The sequence below is a fragment of the Eubalaena glacialis genome, chromosome X (assembly GCF_028564815.1).
Source record: "Eubalaena glacialis isolate mEubGla1 chromosome X, mEubGla1.1.hap2.+ XY, whole genome shotgun sequence".
Lineage (NCBI taxonomy): Eukaryota > Metazoa > Chordata > Mammalia > Artiodactyla > Balaenidae > Eubalaena > Eubalaena glacialis.
This window is the reverse complement of record NC_083736.1, coordinates 44,155,844-44,174,391: the sequence shown is the minus strand read 5'-3', so window position 1 is coordinate 44,174,391 and position 18,548 is coordinate 44,155,844.

Genomic DNA, 18,548 nt, shown 5'->3' with positions numbered 1-18,548 from the left:
ATGAGGGATTAATGTCTAATTTGATTTAGTGTTTTCTGATCTTTTTCTAAGTGCCTCACACTTATGTACTCATTTCATGGGCACAGACGACCCCCTGAGGTAAGCACTCCAGCTATCTACATTTTACTGATAGGGAAGCTGAGGCCCAGAGAAGCTTAGCTAACTTGCCCGAGGTCACACAGCTTGTGAGTGGTGGAGCTGAGGCCAATTATGTGAGAAATGGTTCCTAAACTGTTAAATGCCACATGGGGCCCGAGATAAAATTCTTCTGCTCCTTCTCTGTCTTTTGTTCCCCTTCTTTCTCCGCTCCTAGATCTGTCCCCTTTAAGTCTACATCAGGGGGCTTTAAACCTCTGCTACATTTGCTGGTTATTTTGTAAATTAACATTTAAAAGTTGTATATTTCCTGTTCTTACTTCTAAGGAGCAGACAGGTTTAAAACTTATATTTTTCTCCAAATGAAAAACCTAAAGTAGATTTTTATTATTTTAGTCCCTAATAGAATGAGTTTCCCCACCCTGGTAAACAGTGATTTATTCATCATTTTACAATCATTTTTCATCTTATTCAGATTATTGAATTGCTCTGGTGACCTGCACTAATAATTTGGAGCTGGTTTATTTTACTTTTATTTGTTCCCATCAACTCTTGCTTTTCTGTACTGGATGATAGTATTTGGTGAGGTGATGACCTCAAAAGTAATTTGCTCTCCTGGGCCTTCAAACAGATTAAAAAAGAACAGAAACCCTAATCTAGCTTTTCCGGTTGTTCTCAGCAGGAGAGTGGATTGAATACTTACAAGTCAGCCCACCACAGAGGGGAGCAGAAGTTTTAACGTACTTCTTAGTAATCCAGTGAATACCCAGGAACCCCCAAGAACCAGGATATGCCTAATAACTTACACCCACCTGATGCTCCCCATCACCTCTCTCTGCCAACCCCCAGGAATCACCAGACAGAGAGTCATTTCCTGTTTATATCTTGTGCTTATTTTGCTTTATTTTGAGGGGACATTGCTTACAAGATTCTGACTGCCATGCCTTAAGTCCTGAGTAGGTAATAAGACATTGTCGGTTATAAGACATGGGAGCGTCTTCTACACCCCAGTCACTGCCACGCGACTGAACCCACGGAGGAGATATAGGAATGGGCAGGGTCCTGCTGAAATCGCGCACAACTGAGATTGGGACTTGAACCCACAGGCTGGGACTCGAACCCAGCCAAAACCCAGATTGGGACTTGAACCCACTGTTTTTTAATTGAGATCACACACCTGGTCTCAGAACTTAATGAAGCTCAGGTTCTTGATGTCTCCTTACAGAAAGAATTCAGTGAGAGACAAAGTGATAGGTAAGAAGTGGATTTATTTAGAGAGAAACACGTTCCATAGACAGAATGCGGTCCGTCTCAAAAGGCAGGAATGGCCTTAGGAGAAGCACTCCACAGACAGAGTGTGGGCCATCTCAGAAGGCGAGAGGCTCCGAAATACAGCGTGGTTAGTTTTTATGGGCTGGGTAATTTCATAGGCTAATGAGTGGGAGGATTATTCCAACTGTTTGGGGGAAGGGGCGGGGATTTCCAGGAATTGGGCCACCACCCTTTTTTAAACATCTTTATTGGAGTATAATTGCTTTACAATGGTGTGTTAGTTTCTGCTTTATAACAAAGTGAATCAGTTATACATATACATATGTTCCCATATCTCTTCCCTCTTGCATCTCCCTCCCTCCCACCCTCCCTATCCCACCCCTCTAGGTGGTCACAAAGCACCGAGCTGATCTCCCTGTGCTATGCGGCTGCTTCCCACTAGCTATCTATTTTACATTTGGTAGTGTATATATGTCCATGCCACTCTCTCACCCTGTCACATCTTACCCCTCCCCCTCCCCATATCCTCAAGTCCATTCTCTAGTAGGTCTGTGTCTTTATTCCCGTCTTGCCACTAGGATCTTCATGACCTTTTTTTTTTTTCCTTAGATTCCATATATATGTGTTAGCATACTGTATTTGTTTTTCTCTTTCTGACTTACTTCACTCTGTATGACAGACTCTAACTCCATCCACCTCACTACAAATACCTCCATTTCATTTCTTTTTATGGCTGAGTAATATTCCATTGTATATATGTGCCACATCTTCTTTATTCATTCATCCGATGATGGACACCTAGGTTGCTTCCATGTCCTGGCTATTGTAAATAGAGCTGCAATGAACATTTTGGTACATGACTCTTTTTGAATTATGGTTTTCTCAGGGTATATGCCCAGTAGTGGGATTGCTGGGTCGTATGGTAGTTCTATTTTTAGTTTTTTAAGGAACCTCCATACTGTTCTCCATAGTGGCTGTATCAATTTACATTCCCACCAACAGTGCAAGAGTGTTCCCTTTTCTCCACACCCTCTCCAGCATTTATTGTTTCTAGATTTTTTGATGATGGCCATTCTGACTGGTGTGAGATGATATCTCATTGTAGTTTTGATTTGCATTTCTCTAATGATTAATGATGTTGAGCATTCTTTCATGTGTCTGTTGGCAATGTGTATATCTTCTTTGGAGAAATGTCTATTTAGGTCTTCTGCCCATTTTTGGATTGGGTTGTTTGTTTTTTTGTTATTGAGCTGCATGAGCTGCTTGTAAATCTTGGAGATTAATCCTTTGTCAGTTGCTTCATTTGCAAATATTTTCTCCCATTCTGAGGGTTGTCTTTTGGTCTTGTTTATGGTTTCCTTTGCTGTGCAAAAGCTTTGAAGTTTCATTAGGTCCCATTTGTTTATTTGTGTTTTTATTTCCATTTCTCTAGGAGCTGGGTCAAAAAGGATCTTGCTGTGATTTGTGTCATAGAGTGTTCTGCCTATGTTTTCCTCTAAGAGTTTGATAGTGTCTGGCCTTACACTTAGGTCTTTAATCCATTTTGAGTTTATTTTTGTGTATGGTGTCAGGGAGTGTTCTAATTTCATACTTTTACATGTACCTGTCCAGTTTTCCCAGCACCACTTATTGAAGAGGCTGTCTTTTCTCCACTGTATATGCTTGCCTCCTTTATCAAAGATAAGGTGACCATATGTGCGTGGGTTTATCTCTGGGCTTTCTATCCTGTTCCGTTGATCTATGTTTCTGTTTTTGTGCCAGTACCAAACTGTCTTGATTACTGTAGCTTTGTAATATAGTCTGAAGTCAGGGAGCCTGATTCCTCCAGCTCCATTTTTCGTTCTCAAGATTGCTTTGGCTATTCGGGGTCTTTTGTGTTTCCATACAAATTGTGAAATTTTTTGTTCTAGTTCTGTGAAAAATGCCAGTGGTAGTTTGATAGGGATTGCATTGAATCTGTAGATTGCTTTCCACCACCCATTTTTGACCTCTTATGGTCGGCTTTGGAACTGTCATGGCGCTGATGGGTGTGTCATTTAGTGTATGCTAACGTATTACAATGAGCGTATAATGAGGCTCAAGGTCTACTGGAAGTTGAATCTTCCACCATCTTGGACCTAGTCGGTTCTAGTCAGTTTTTGTCATGTCCTATGGCTATGCCATTCTTTTAAAAGTTGTGTCCTGCCCCTTTCCCTCCTGTTTCACTACCACTGTCCTCAAAGGCCAAACTGAGGCCAAGGTGGCAAAATTTCCTTTGCCATGCCATCCTTCTCCTCCCCTTTCCTTCCTGCCCCTCGTGGTCCTCCCTACCCCTGACTGAGGGGTGCTTCCTGGGGACAGGCCTAAGGAAACAGCAGTTCCCAACCCTTGGACGCAATGCTCCCTTTTCATAAGAAACATTTCACGAGGCCTCTTTTTACCATCCAGGAATGACAATCATGGATGTTACGAGTCTTGGTGGTGTGGAGCTGTCCCCCAGCATCTCAGGCCCCTGCCAAAGCACCCCCATCATTGTGATAACCAAAGTCTGCCTACCAGGAATTCCCCAGACACACTCCCAGGGCAGGCAGGAACCGGACCCTCGTCTGTCTTGTTCATTGCCATATCCCCACCACCTAGCATAAGACCCTGCATGCAAAAGCTCAATCAATATTTGTTGAATAATCATTGTACGGTCTAGATATCTATGCTGTGATTTACTGCCCTCTTCCCACTGGGCTCCCCTGTCCTCTCTTCACCTCCCTGCATGGGGAAAGAGGGAAGAAAAACAGCTCAGAGTGTGCAGGGGCCAGCCCCTCCCACAAAGATGTCTACACTGTTCACTGATGCTACGGGCAAATGGGTGCTTTAGGGGCCCTCAGAAGAGGGGCTGATTTCTAGTCCTGGTCAGGATGGAGTGAGGACAGGGTGTGCACAGAAAAGCAGAGACGACTGTAGAGATAAGAACTGCTCAGTGGATAGAACCAGTTTCTGGAGCCCTACAGCCTGGCTCTGGCTCTGGCACTTACCAGCTGTTTAAAGTCTGGTAACCCCTCAGTGCCTCAGTTCTCTCACCCATAAAGTGGAGATAATAATAGTAGTGACTATTGGGAAGATTAAATGAGATAATTCATGTGATGAGGGCAGAGCTTAACGTTATAATTTTGCATTGTTGTTTGTTTTCATGGAATAGCTGAGTAACTTGGATGAATTAACTATCCTTCCCTCAGCCTAGCATTCTCCCCACTCCTGCACCAATCCTCTCCTCACCCTCCTCCATCAGACGTTCAGGTCCCACCACCACTGGTGGATGGTCAGAGACCGAACACGGCCACCTTTCCACTGCCCTTTCTCTACTTCTCCTTGCTGCAAAGTCCATCTCAGAGATCCATTGTGTGGGCCCAGCTAGACTCTTCCAGGGCCCGTGACATGTTCTTGGAGACCCCCCTGCCAACCTCGGAGGTCCAACCCACCACATGTTTCCTGCCCTACTCCTCCCACCTGCACGGGAAAACACTGTGCCAGCCAGCTCTCTCCTTCCCTTCTAGGTTTGTGCTGCTAACCTCGGACCAGCCGGGGAGCTAAAGGTCCCCTCCTGGTCCCTACACTGCCCACAACCTCAAAGTCACCACCAGCTTTCCCTAAATGGGTACTCCCTACCCCCTACCCCGATCTGTGACCCCAAGTGTCTACTTCCCAGTCTGTGACAACAGAAGGATACACACCCGAGTGTGTGTGACTCTAAGAGTTTCAACTTTCCGGTCAGTGGGTGCCAAGGGCCGCCCACTCCCTTGACTGTGTAAGCCCAAGCGTGTTAACGCAGCAGTCTGGAATGGACCACTGCGGGCGTGGGGAGGAACGCAAAATGGAGCTGTCGCCCAGGATCATACCACTGCGGAGGGGGTGGACATCGTGCAACATACCATTTTGTTTGTGGGGGAGGGATACGACGGCTGCCTCATTCCCTAATGGAGAGGGGAGTGTCGCAATCCTGCTTGTCCCAAGATCCCCATCCTGTCCTCCTGATTCCCACCCGCTTCGGGCGAGCCTCACTCTCTGGTCTCGCCCTCAGCCTTCTCACATCTGCCATCTTAACCACTTTCACCACCCCCTCGATTCCTTAATTTCGAAGCAGCTCGCGACGCACCGGAGCCGGCAATTGGCTCACAGGCGGGGAGAGCAGGGGACCGCCGTGGCCTCTGATTGGTCGATGACCGAGTTCTCGTCCTCGTTGCTCTTTTAAGCTACGCGAGTTCGGAGAATAACATAGTCCCGCCTCCGGTCCCATGCTCCGGGCTCCCATTGGTCATGGGTTCGAGGCATGCGCAGTAGATGCCAGACCAATGTGCCGGGCCACTTAAGCCGGGCTTTGGGGATTTCGGGTGGTGGGTTTGAATACAGCCTCAGAGGTTCAGATTGTTCAAGTGTAGGAGGGGCAGAAGGTGGAGTTTACTGCTGGGGTTTACTAAGATCACACATCAGGGCGTGGCGCCTGGTGCCCTGGGCATTACAATCGTAAACTCTGTAACTCACCCACTAGGGTTTTCATGCCTGTGCCCAGTGGTTCTTCGTTCATTTACTCTATAGTTTACTCAAAATAAAAAGCGTTCTTTGAGTTAGGGTTTTAGGAAAACTCTCAAAAGTTACTTTTTTTTTTAATTAAAAATTTTTATTTTTTTAAATTTTTTAATAGATTTATTTTATTTATTTATATTTGGCTGCATTGGGTCTTTGTTGCCGCGTGCAGGCTTTCTCTAGTTGCAGTGAGCTACTCTTCGTTGCAGTGCATGGGCTTCTCATTGCGGTGGCTTCTCTTATTGTGGAGCATGGTCTCTAGGTGCACCGGCTCAGTAGTTGTGGCTCACGGGCTTAGTTGCTCTGTCGTATGTGGGATCTTCCCGGACCAGGGCTCAAACCCGTATCCCCTGCATTGGCAGGCGGATTCTTAACCACTGTGCCACCAGGGAAGCCCCTCAGAAGTTACTTTAATAAAATTAAATCCTGCTGCAGTAGGACGGGCATGGTGGGGTGTCTGGCTCTCCCAAGACCGTAAATCGCAGAGTGAACATCTTGTGGTCTTCAAATACGATGTACTAAAATTATTAATTTTACTGACAAAACAGGTACAAAGCTTACAGCAGTTAAAAACCCTAACTGGCGAGGCCTTTGACAAAACGTGTTTAAGAGAATAAACACTTTACCCAGTATTCAATGTGCAAAGTGATGGTTTTGGAGCATTAGGCCTGCTCAGATGGGACAGGATTGCTATGATTGACATGTGTTATTTAATATACATCATAGGCGATATAGCCAGTTACCGATTTTAAAGTCTGCAACTTTTACATTATATATGTAAATTAAAATATAAATATAGATTACATGCATTATAAAAAAATATAAATATGAATAAATACATGATTCATAGGGATAGAGATATAGATGATATAGATGGAGCAGTGGGGCCCCTGTTCACTGCCCTGAGTCGGTCACATGCTGAAAGGGAGGGGACTGTTTTTTGGTTTTCTTTTTAATTTATTTATTTTTTGCCGTGCTGCAGCACTTGTGGGATCTTAGTGCCCGACCAGGGATTGAACCCGGGCCATCAGCAGTGAAAGTGTGGAGTCCTAACCATTGGGCCGCTGGGGAATTCCCTGGAGGGGACTGCTGATAATTTAACACAGTGCCCCCAATTTTAGGAAGGCTGATCCCTGAGTCCCCTGCTTTCACCAGATAGGACAAATTTCCCCTAATTCGCTTGGAAACTCCAAGTCTATGCCCAGCACTGCCTCCACTGCTGAAAACACAAGCTGGCCTTTGTATCAGCTCTGATCCTAGGAAGATTGTTATTTTAAGTGTGTATATGGGCACTTGGGGCGCTGGGTAGAACAAATAAAAGGGTTGGTTAAAGTGTGGGTCCTTGGTCATTACTGAATGTTTCTTTCTGATGGTGGCTGGATTTGTAACATACATACTTCAATTTAGTATCTCCACTCAGGGGCCATAGACAGAGAGGGGTGAATTGTTTTTGTTTGGGATCTTGCCCTAATGGTTATAGTATGGTATAACCCAACATGCAATAAGCTATATAGTCTCTATTACAGAAATATACCCCGAAGTGATACAATGAAAGAAGACAGAGGGGAACAGAAGAAGATCTTTAGCTTATGAATAAAAGGATGAGCCTATTTGAATAAAATAAAATGCTTTTTTAAAAAAAACCTCCAAAAATATATCTTGCACTGTATGTCTGGAGCCCTTTAAATTATACAGATTTCATCATCATCAACTTGTTTATACCTTGATTACAGGCAACTTGAAGAGAAAAAGAGTTTTGGTTATTTTTAATCTGCTAAGTTTGGCAATTATGGGAGAACCCACTGTGTGTGTCTATAATCTTATAATCACTAGAGCTTTCAGAAAATTGGGTGATAAAGATGTACATATGCATAGTGTTAGCATAGCTTGTGTGAGTGCTGCAAGTTGGACAGGAAGCTTTAAAAACTTCTTTGAGGGACTTCCCTGGTGGTGCAGTGGTAAAGAATCTGCCTTACAATGCAGAGGACGCGGGTTCCATCCCTGGTCAGGGAACTAAGATCCCACATGCCGCGGGGCAACTAAGCCCGCACGCCACAACTACTGAGCTCGAGCGCCTGGACGACAGCCCGCGTGCTGCAAACTACAGAGCCCACGTGCCCTGGAGCCTGAACGCCACAACTAGAGAAGAGAAAATCCTCGCGCCACAACTAGAGAAGAGAAAATCCTCGCGCCACAACTAGAAAGAAGCCCGCACACCACCATGAAGAGCCCGCATGCCACAACTAAGACCCGATGCAGCCAAAAATAAATCTTAAAAAAAAAAAAAAAAAGTAAAAACTTCTTTGTTGCCAACAATGGTCTTTTGAAATCAAAGTAAACTCTTTTTTTTTTTTTTTTTTTTTGGCCGCTGTGCACGTCATTCGGGATCTTAGTTCCCTGACCAGGGATCGAACCTGTACCCCCCTGCAGTGGAAGCGCAGAGTCTTAACTACTGGACCGCCAGGGAAGTTCCCACAAAATCTTCTAAAAAATTTTATTTATTTATTTATTTATTTTTGGCTGTGTTGGGTCTTCATTGCTGCTTGCGGGCTTCAGTAGTTGTGACTTGCGGGCTCTAGAGCGCAGGCTCAGTAGTTGTGGCGCTCGGGCTTAGTTGCTCCGCAGCATGTGGGATCTTCCCGGACCAGGGCTCGAATCCGCATCCCCGGCATTGACAGGCGGATTCCTAACCACTGCGCCACCAGGGAAGCCCCCCACAAAATCTTTTAAAGAAATGAAACTTTTTGATTTTTTTTGATTTATAACTGAAAGGTATTTTGTCAATGTTTAAGAGTATTTAGGCAGCTGGGGGTGGGGGGAAGCTACACAATGGAATGGGGCAGCAAGATGCAGGCCCAGGACATTCTGGGGAGTAGGGATTAAAAAAAGAGAAATATATTCATCCTTTCAAAGCTTTTTTTCCCTGATAATTAATAACAGTCTTATCAAAGACAGATGAACTCCTTATGTAAAATAATTATAGCAGTGCCGGGTATTCAGCAATGAGTGAGGCCAGTTACCAAACAGAATCTCTCCTCCCTCCCCAAAGCTCTGAATACCTGCTGTGATATCCCTGAAGGTCCTAGTGGTTTGGATTTCACAAAGGGTAAAAGTAGATGCCAGGCTACAGTGCAGTTAGTGGCTAGACAGCTTCTGAGCCTCATCCCAAAGATTTATTCTCCCAAAAGATAAAAGATTTTGTACTGAAATCAAAACAAGTGGAGTAAAATATCTTGTAATTGGTTTATAACTAAATGCATTGGGTAGATTGTTTGCAAAGATGATGTTATGGACCCAATTGTGTCCCTCCAAAATTCATATATTGAAGTCCTAACCCCTAGTGTGACTGTATCTGGAGATGGGGCTTTTTTTTTTTTAAAGATTTATTGATTGATTGATTGATTGCTATGTTGGGTCTTCGTTTCTGTGCTAGGGCTTTCTCTAGCTGCGGCAAGTGGGGGCCACTCTTCATTGCGGTGCGCGGGCCTCTCACTATCGTGGCCTCTCTTGTTGCAGAGCATAGGCTCCAGACGCACAGGCTCAGTAGTTGTGGCTCACGGGCCTAGTTGCTCCACGGCATGTGGGATCTTCCCAGACCAGGGCTCGAACCCATGTCCCCTGCATTAGCAAGCAGATTCTCAACCACTGCACCACCAGGGAAGCCCGAGATGGGGCTTTTAAGGAGGTAATTAAGGTTAAATGAGGTCATAAGGATGGACCCTAATCCAATAGAACTGGTGTTTTTATAAGAAGAGGAAGAGACACCAGAGATGCATGCCCACAGAGTAAAGTCCGCATGAGGACACAGTGAGGAGGCAGCCATCTTTAAACCAAGGAGAGAGGCCTCAGGAACCAAACCTACCAACATCTTAATCTTGGACTTCCAACCTCAGCTGAAAAAATACATTTCTGTTGTTTAAGCCAAATAGTCCGTGGTACTCCATTAGGATAGCCCGAGCAGATTAATACAGATGGCCACAAACATTCTTCCCCTGTCTGTAGCCAAGTCCCCTGGCAAGGTGACTTTGCAGCTCCCCATCCAGAGGTGGAGTCTATTTCCTCACCCCTTGAACCTGGGCTGGCCTTGTGACTTGCTTTGGCCAACAGAATGCAACAGAACTCCCATTATGTGAAATCTAGAGCCTAGGCCTCAAGAGACCTTGCAGCTTCTGCCTGGGCCCTAGTACAGTGCTGCCCTGAGCCCTCCATGCAAGGAAGCTGGTCTGGAGGATGAGAGGTAGTGTGAAAGAGAACCAAAGCACCCCCGCTGACAGTGGCACCAACTGCCAGACATGTGAGCAAGGCCATTGGAACTTCCAGCCCAGACGATCCTTCAGTTGACTGTAGCCACATGATTGAGCAGAGAGAAATCCAAGAGTGGAACCACCAGCTGATCCCAGCTCAAATTGCCTACCTACAGGATTGTGAGCAAATACACTGTTGTAATTCAAAGTCACTAAGTTTTGCAGTCCTTTGCTTTGCAACAGTAACTAAGCTGACACAGCATTCTTCTCTCCCTGCCTAGGGCTGAGTGAACCTGAACATATTCCTAAAGGGCAAACGTTTTTTGGACAGCCAAAGGACCAATTCTTTTTTTTAAAAAATATCTTTATTGGAGTATAATTGCTTTACAATGTTGTGTTAATTTCTGCTGTACAACAAAGTGAATCAGCTGTATGTATGCATGTATCCCCATATGCCCTCCCTCTTGAGCCTCGCTCCCACCCTCCCTATCCCACCCCTCTAAGTGGTCACAAAGCACCGAGCTTATCTCCCTGTGCTATGCGGCTGCTTCCCACTAGCCACCCCTTTTACATTTGGCAGTGTATATATGTCAATGCTACTCTCTCACTTCGTCCCAGCTTCCCCTTCACCCACTGTGTCCTCAAGTCCGTTCTCTATGTCTACGCGAAGGACCAATTCTTGTCCGTAGGCCAGAGAACTACCACACGGAGGCAGAGAAGACACTCCAGCCCCATGGCTGGGAGCCCCATTATGACACTCAACACTTGTCCACTTCAATTCTCTTTCCCCAGATTCAGAGTCCGTGGCCTTTGCTGGCTTTGAAATTGTGGTAATAACTACTGGAAATTCAAAAAAGAAAAAGTTTTTTTTTAAGCAATTATGAGCCTTCAACCAAAGAAGTGTCACTGCAAGGTTTATATATATATTTAAGTCACTTTTTATTTTATTTTATTTATTTTTAAATTTTTTGGCTGCATTGGGCCTTCGTTGCTACGCACGGGCTTTCTTGAGCGGGGGCTACTCTTCGTTGCGGTGCGCGGGCTTCTCATTGCGGTGGCTTCTCTTGTTGCGGATCAGGGGCTCTAGGGCGCAGGCTCAGTAGTTGTGGTGCACGGGCTTAGTTGCTCTGCGGCATGTGGAATCATCCCGAACCGGGGATCGAACCCATGTCCTCTGCATTGGCAGGTGGATTCTTAACCACTGTGCCACCAGGGAAGTCCCCTCTATTTCATATTTTGATTAAGCTTTGAATAGGTTTGTTTTTGATCAACATAAAGGCTTACATGCTAACAATACTGCCTTGAGATATTAGCTCTCAACTTCCAGCCTTTAGTTTCCTCAAAGTTATTCCCTGTGGTCAAGTGACGTTTTTCATTCAGGAAAGTGGTATCACAGCAATCCTTCTAAACCTTCATTGAAATAGGAAACTGAAACACATCCCCACTTGGCAGAGGGAAAGCTGAACCACAAGGCTGAGAAACCTCCAGAAACTCAGCTAATGAGCTGAAAAGGCTTCTGACAACTATGTGACCTTTATATGGCCCTTCTTCAGACAAACACGTGTGTATATACTTTATATGAACACTCACACAGACAAATGCATGCGTGCTTGTGTGGATCGTTAAAACCGTAGATTGGTCAGGGGCCTCAAGGGGAAAAGCCTAATTATGTGGACTGATCAAAGTAATTTGGTAGGCAACACCCCACCCTCGGGAGCCAGTTATTCTTTTAAAATAATTCAGTGAGGTTATCACACAAGAGTTTGGGATTCGATCTTAGGCAGGAGAGGAACACCTGTAAAATTTATAGAATGTATTAGATCTGCCTAATCAAAATTCATTTACTCAACAAACATTTTTATTGAGGCATAATTGACATATAACATTATATTATTTTCAGGTGTACAACATAATGATTGGTTATTTGCATACATTGCGAAATGATCACCACAATAAGTCTAGTTACCATCTGTCACCATATAAAATTACAAAATGTTTTTTCTTGTGATGAGAACTTTTAAGATTTAAGATTTTACTTCTAGCAACTTTCAAATATGCAATACAATATTATTGATTTTAGTCACCATTCTGTACATTATATCCCCATGACTTATTTATTTTATAACTGGAAGTTTATACCGCTTGACCTCCTTCATCCACCTTCCCAACCCCCAGTCCCTCTGGCAACCACCAATCTGTTCTCTGTATCTGTGAGTTTAGTTTGGTTTGATTCGGTTGTTCGTTTTGTTTTTCAGATTCCACATATAAGGGAAATCATACAATATTTGTCTTTCTCTGTCTGACTTCTTTCACTTAGCATAATATCCTTAAGGTCCATCCATGTTGTTGCAAATGGCAAAATTTCATTCCTTTTTATGGCTGAGTAATATGCCATTGTGTATATATACCACATCTTCTTTATCCGTTCATCCATAGATGGACACCTAGATTGTTTCCATGTCTTGGCTATTGCAAATAATGCTGCAGTGAACATAGGGGTGCATATATCTTTTCAAATCAGTGTTTTCGTTTTTTTTGGATAAATACCCAAAAGTGGAATTGCTGGATCACATGGTAGTTCTATTTTTAATTTTTGAGAAACCTCCATACTATTTTCCATAGTGGCTGCACCAATTTACATTCCCACCAACAGTGCACAAGGGTTCCCTTTTCTCCATATCCTCACCAACACGTGTTCTTTCTTCTCGTTTTTTTTTTTTTCTTTAATTTTTTCTTTATTTATTTTTGGCTGACCATGCAGCATGCGGGATCTTAGTTCCCTGACCAGGGGTTGAACCCCCGCCCCCTGCAGTGGAAGCACAGAGTCTTAACCACTGGACCGCCAGGGAAGTCCCTCTCTTGTCTTTTTGATGATAGCCATTCTGACAGATGTGAGTGAGGTGGTATCTCATTGTGGTTTTGTTTTGCATTTCCCTGATGATTAGTGATGTTGAGCATCTTTTCATGTACCTGTTGGCCATCTGTATGTCTTCTTTAGAAAAATGTCTATTGGGCTTCCCTGGTGGCACAGTGGTTAAGAATCCGCCGGCCAATGCAGGGGACACGGGTTTGAACCCTGGTCTGAGAAGATCCCACATGCCGCGGAGCAGCTAAGCCCGTGCACCACAACTGAGCCTGTTCTCTGGAGGCTGCGAGCCACAACTACTGGGCCCGCACACCACAACTACTGAGGCCTGCATGCCTGGAGCCCATGCTCCACAACAAGAGAAGCCACCGCAATGAGAAGCCCGTGCACTACAGTGAGGAGTAGCCTCCGCTCGCCACAACTAGAGAAAGCCTGCGCACAGCAACAAAGACCCAATGCAGCCAAAAATAAATAAAAATAAAATCAATTAAAAAAAAAAAGAAAAATGTCTATTCAGATCCTCTGCCCATTTTTTAATTGGATTGTTTGGAATTTTGCTATGGAGTTGTATGAATTCTTTATATATTTGGATATTAACCCTTTATTGGATATATAATTTGCAAATATTTTCTCCCATTCCATAGGTTGATTTTTCATTTTGTTGATAGTTTCCTTTACTGTGCAGAAGCTTTTTAGTTTGATGTAGTCCCACTTGTTTATTTTTGCTTTTGGAGTCAGATCCAAAAAATCATCTCCAAGACTGATATCAAGGACTTACTATCTTTGTTTTCTTCTAGGAGTTTTATGGTTTCAGGTCTTACATTCAAGTCTTCAATCCATTTGAGTTAATTTTTGTGTGTGGTGTTAGATATTGGTCTAGTTTCCCAACACAATTTATTGAAGAGACTGTCTTTTCCCCATTGTATATCCTTGGCTCCTTTGTCATGAATTAATTGACCATATATGCATGGGTTTATTTCTGGGCTCTCTATTCTGTTCCATTGGTCTATGTGTCTGTTTTTATACCACAATCAAGTTAGTTAACACACTCATCACCTCACAGAGTTACTCTGTTTGTGTGTGTGTGTGTGTGTGTTGTGAGAACACTTAAAATCTACTCTCTTAGCAAATTTCAAGTGTACAATACAGTATTGTTACTATAGTCACCACACTGTACATTAGATCTCTAGAACTTATTCATCTCATAACTGGAAGTTTGTACCCTTTGATCAACATCTTCCCATTTTTCCCAATGCCCCCTCCCCCTCCCCGCCAGCCCCTAGCAACCACTATCTCATTCTAAAGACATCATTACAGCATTGTGTCTTTTAAAATCCAGTTAACTATGTTTCCCAAACTCGGCTAACTCAGCAAAAATGAGGGATTTCTCAGTCTCAATAACTTGATTCTATTTTGGACACAGAACTGAGCATTTCCCTGCTTGAGTAAATCTGATCTGCTCACTTCCACACAGGGAAATTTAGGACCCTAAACACCAAATCTGCCCTTATATTAGAACATGAAGCTGCTGCCAATGATGGGAGGTGATAACTAAACCAACCAGAGCACCATCAGCTGCCCTTTCCCCGGCCTCAGGGTAGAGATTTCTTGAGTGTGTCCCTGCAGCCATGAATTGGAACTTTCAGGATCAATTTCCTTTCTGGCCTAATACATCATTTGCAAAACAAATTATTTGGCGTCTGATGGCCTGCAACTGTCGTAACCACCTACTGGTTTGGTCTGTTGTCATTGATAGCTGAACTCTTGACGCCTTCTTGGTTCACCCTTAGTTGACTCGAGTTTGCAGAGCTAAAGTGAATTGGATCTCAAACTGAATCCTTGCCCCCAGACAACAGCTCTGTCCCTGCTTTAATACAGGGGATTGACCTGATGAATTACTCAGGCATCTCTACTCCCTGAGACGTCTCTTGAATATCTACTGTTCAAGGTGTTCTGCCAGATGCTTTACATACATTCTCTCCTTTAACCCTCACAACCAGTCCACAAGGTAGCTACTTTTGTCTGTATTTTACTAGTGAGGAAACTGAAATTCAGAGAATTTAGGTGACCAGTTTGTTCAAGGCCACACAACCAGCACAAATAAAGCTGAGCGGTGTCTTCTAAAATTCGGTCCCCAGTTCCCCTATCCCCTCCCCTCATTCATCTAAACTCCTAGTCATCCTTCGGATTTTAGCTGAGGCATCTCTTTCCACAGGACTCCTTCCCTGACACCCCAAGCTCAGGTTCTGTGCCTCTCCTGTGGGCTCCCGTGGCCCCTGGACTTACCCCCATCATCCCTCTTCTGTAATCCGTAAGTGGCCAAGAGACTTGTGGCTTGATTTTACAGTTTCAAGCGTGTAGGAGATGTTCAAGAAATAGCTGTGGGATGAGTGAATAAATGAATGCGTGAACGGTGCACTCCCCAGGTTTCCACAAAACCTCATAGTCTCCCATAACCCACAATAAGCCCAGTGCTGAGCCCTCTGGGGTGGGGGACAGGGTACAGAAATGAATGAGTCCTGCCCTTGTGGTTTCACTGCTAGTTGAGGAGACAATCCAGAAAACAATGATTGGTAATGCAGTGTCCTCCGAGCTAGAGGAGAGGGTGGGGTGGATGGAGGGCAGCTGAGGCAGGAAGATCAACTGATGTCATTGGCGAGGACGCAAATAAAGTTTGGTTCATCCAAATTAGTTTCTCGATCCAAATATGAGAACAATCACATGAATATAAATTATGAACCGGGGAATCAAGCCTGATACCTTCATAGTCAGATGCGGATGGATAGGCTAAATGCACTCTTACCTGTGAGTGATGTATTATCTACAAGTAGGTATTATTACAAGTGATATATTATTTGTCAGTAATTCCGGGGCATTTTGCATGCCACTTGTCCCCTTCTCCCTGCTCTCACCTTCTCAAGCCCGAGTCTTCCATAGAACCTGCCCTCCTTGGTCACAGTCACGCGTTGCCTTCCCTCTGGACTTCACCCAGTCCTTGCTCAGCCACGCCGGCTCTGCTGGTTCCATTTTGGGGCAGCACGGGGCTGGGCTGAGCTGTGCTCTGAGGCTGATGGCAGTCCGAGGACAAGAATAGTGCGTGCCTCATATTCCTGTGTTCCCTCCACAGTGCCTGGATTAGGGCAGGCCAAAAGATGGAGAAAGGTATATTATATGTGTGTGATAGAGAATTTATTGCTTCCTTAAAAATGTTTAGAGCAATCTGTCTATCAGACTGTGATTCAGAGTTTCCTGGTCTAATAGTTTGTGATTTCATTCCTGCAAGCATCAGAGGTTTGCCTCTGCTTGAAGCACACACTAACTTCAGCCCAAAGCCAAATAGCTCTCCTCTCATCATTCACTGGGCAGCCTGAGGGCAGCTGGATGAGCCGGAGGGAGTGGAATTTATTCTTTTTTAAAAAATATTTATTTATTTATTTATTTGGCTGGATTGGGTCTTAGTTGCAGTGCACGGGCTCAGTAGTTGCGGCATGGGCTTAGTTGCCCCTCGGCAGGTGGGATCTTAGTTCCCCGACCAGGGATTGAACCTGCACCCCCTGCATTGGAAGTGCGAAGTCTTAACCACTGGACCTCCAGGGAAGTCCCTGGAATTTATTCTGTATGTTCCTTTTGTCATCCTGAAAGGAAAAGGAATATCGCTTTTTTGTTTTACTTTTCCTTCTGTAATGTATCTTTTTTTTCTTTGCAGATAAGAATAGATAATATTGTGCCTTTAATTAAGGAAAATAAAAGCAATTTGAGCACATTGCTTCAACAATGCAACTCGAGCACCAAATTACAAGAGAAAGGGAGAAAATCCCCTTTTCATCTGTTGTTATAAAATTCTTAGGATTTATAGATATTATGTACCTACTGTCCATAGTTGTTCTAAAATGCCCAGGTTAGTGTATATAGGCTGGTGACAATTATAGGCAAGAAATGTGAAAGGCATACATATTAAATGTAAAAAAATATAAATAATAAATGTAAGAAGGTGCTGTACAGCAGAAACTAACACAACATTGTAAGTCAACTATATTCCAGTAAAAAAATTTTTTTAATGTAAAAAGGGAATTCCCTGGCGGTCCAGTGGTTAGGACTCCGTGCTTTCACTGCCAAGGGCCTGGGTTCAATCCCTGGTCTGGGAACTAAGATCCTGCAAGCCACACGGTGTGACCAATAAATAAATAAATAAATAAAATTAAATCAATTAACCTTAAAAATATATACAGTGCTTCAGGTTTCATGGGAGCCATTTTATTTGCAGAAGGTAAAAGTCTAGTAGGAACACAAGAGAGAGGATAGCTGAGAGAAAGATCGCTGAGGAGGTAGGAGGCAATGGGGGTCAGAGCCCAGGGGAAGGGTTGCCTGGAATAGGAGAAGCCATCTCTACCCCTCGGATCTAAGGCAAAGAGGTGGGAGTGCAGCAGACAAAAAAAAAAGATGACCATGTGGTAATCATTTCACAATATATACATATATCAAATCATTATGTTGCACACCTAAAACTAATACAGAGGTATATGTCAATTATATCTCAATTAAAAAATAATAAACATTTTTTTAAAAAAGGAAACGAACAACCTGATCAAAAAATGGACCAAGGTCTTCCCTGGTGGCACAGTGGCTACAAATCCACCTGCCAATGTAGGGGACATGGGTTCTATCCCTGGTCTGAGAAGATCCCACATGCCGTGGAGCAACCAAGCCCCTGCACCACAACTACTGAGCCTGCGCTCTAGAGCCCGTGAGCCACAACTACTGAAGCCCGAACGCCTAGAGCCCGTGCTCTGCAACAAACAAGAGAAGCCACCACAAAGAGAAGTCCGCGCACTGCAACGAAGAGTAGCCCCTGCTTGCCGCAACTAGGGAAAGCCTGCGCACAACAATGAAGACCCAAGGCAGCCAAAAATAAATAAATAAATAAATAAATAAATTTATTTTAAAAAAAATGGGCCAAAGACCTGAACAGACACCTCACCCCAGAAAATATACAGATGGCAAATAAGCATATGAAAAGATGCTCCACACCATATATCATCAGGGAAATGCAAATTAAAACGACAATAAGATACCACTACAGACCTATTAGAATGGCCAAGATCCAGAACACTGACAACACCAAATGCTGGTGAGGATGTGGAGCAACAGGAACTCTCATTCATTGCTAGTGGAAATGCAAAATGGTACAGCCACTTTGAAAGACAGTTGGGCAGTTTCTTAAAAAAGTAAACATACTTTTACCATACGATCCAGCAATTGCGCTCCTTGGTATTTACCCAAAGGAGCTAAAAACTTATGTCCACACAAAAACCTGCACGTGGATGTTTACAGCAGCTTTATTCATAATTGCCAAAACTTGGAAGCAACCAAAACGTCCTTCAGTGGGTGAATAAGTAAACTGTGATACATCCAGACAATGGAACATTATCCAGTGGTAAAAGGAAAAGAGCTATCAAGCCATGAAAAGACACGGAGGAACCTTAAACACACATTACTACGTGAAAGAATTCAATCTG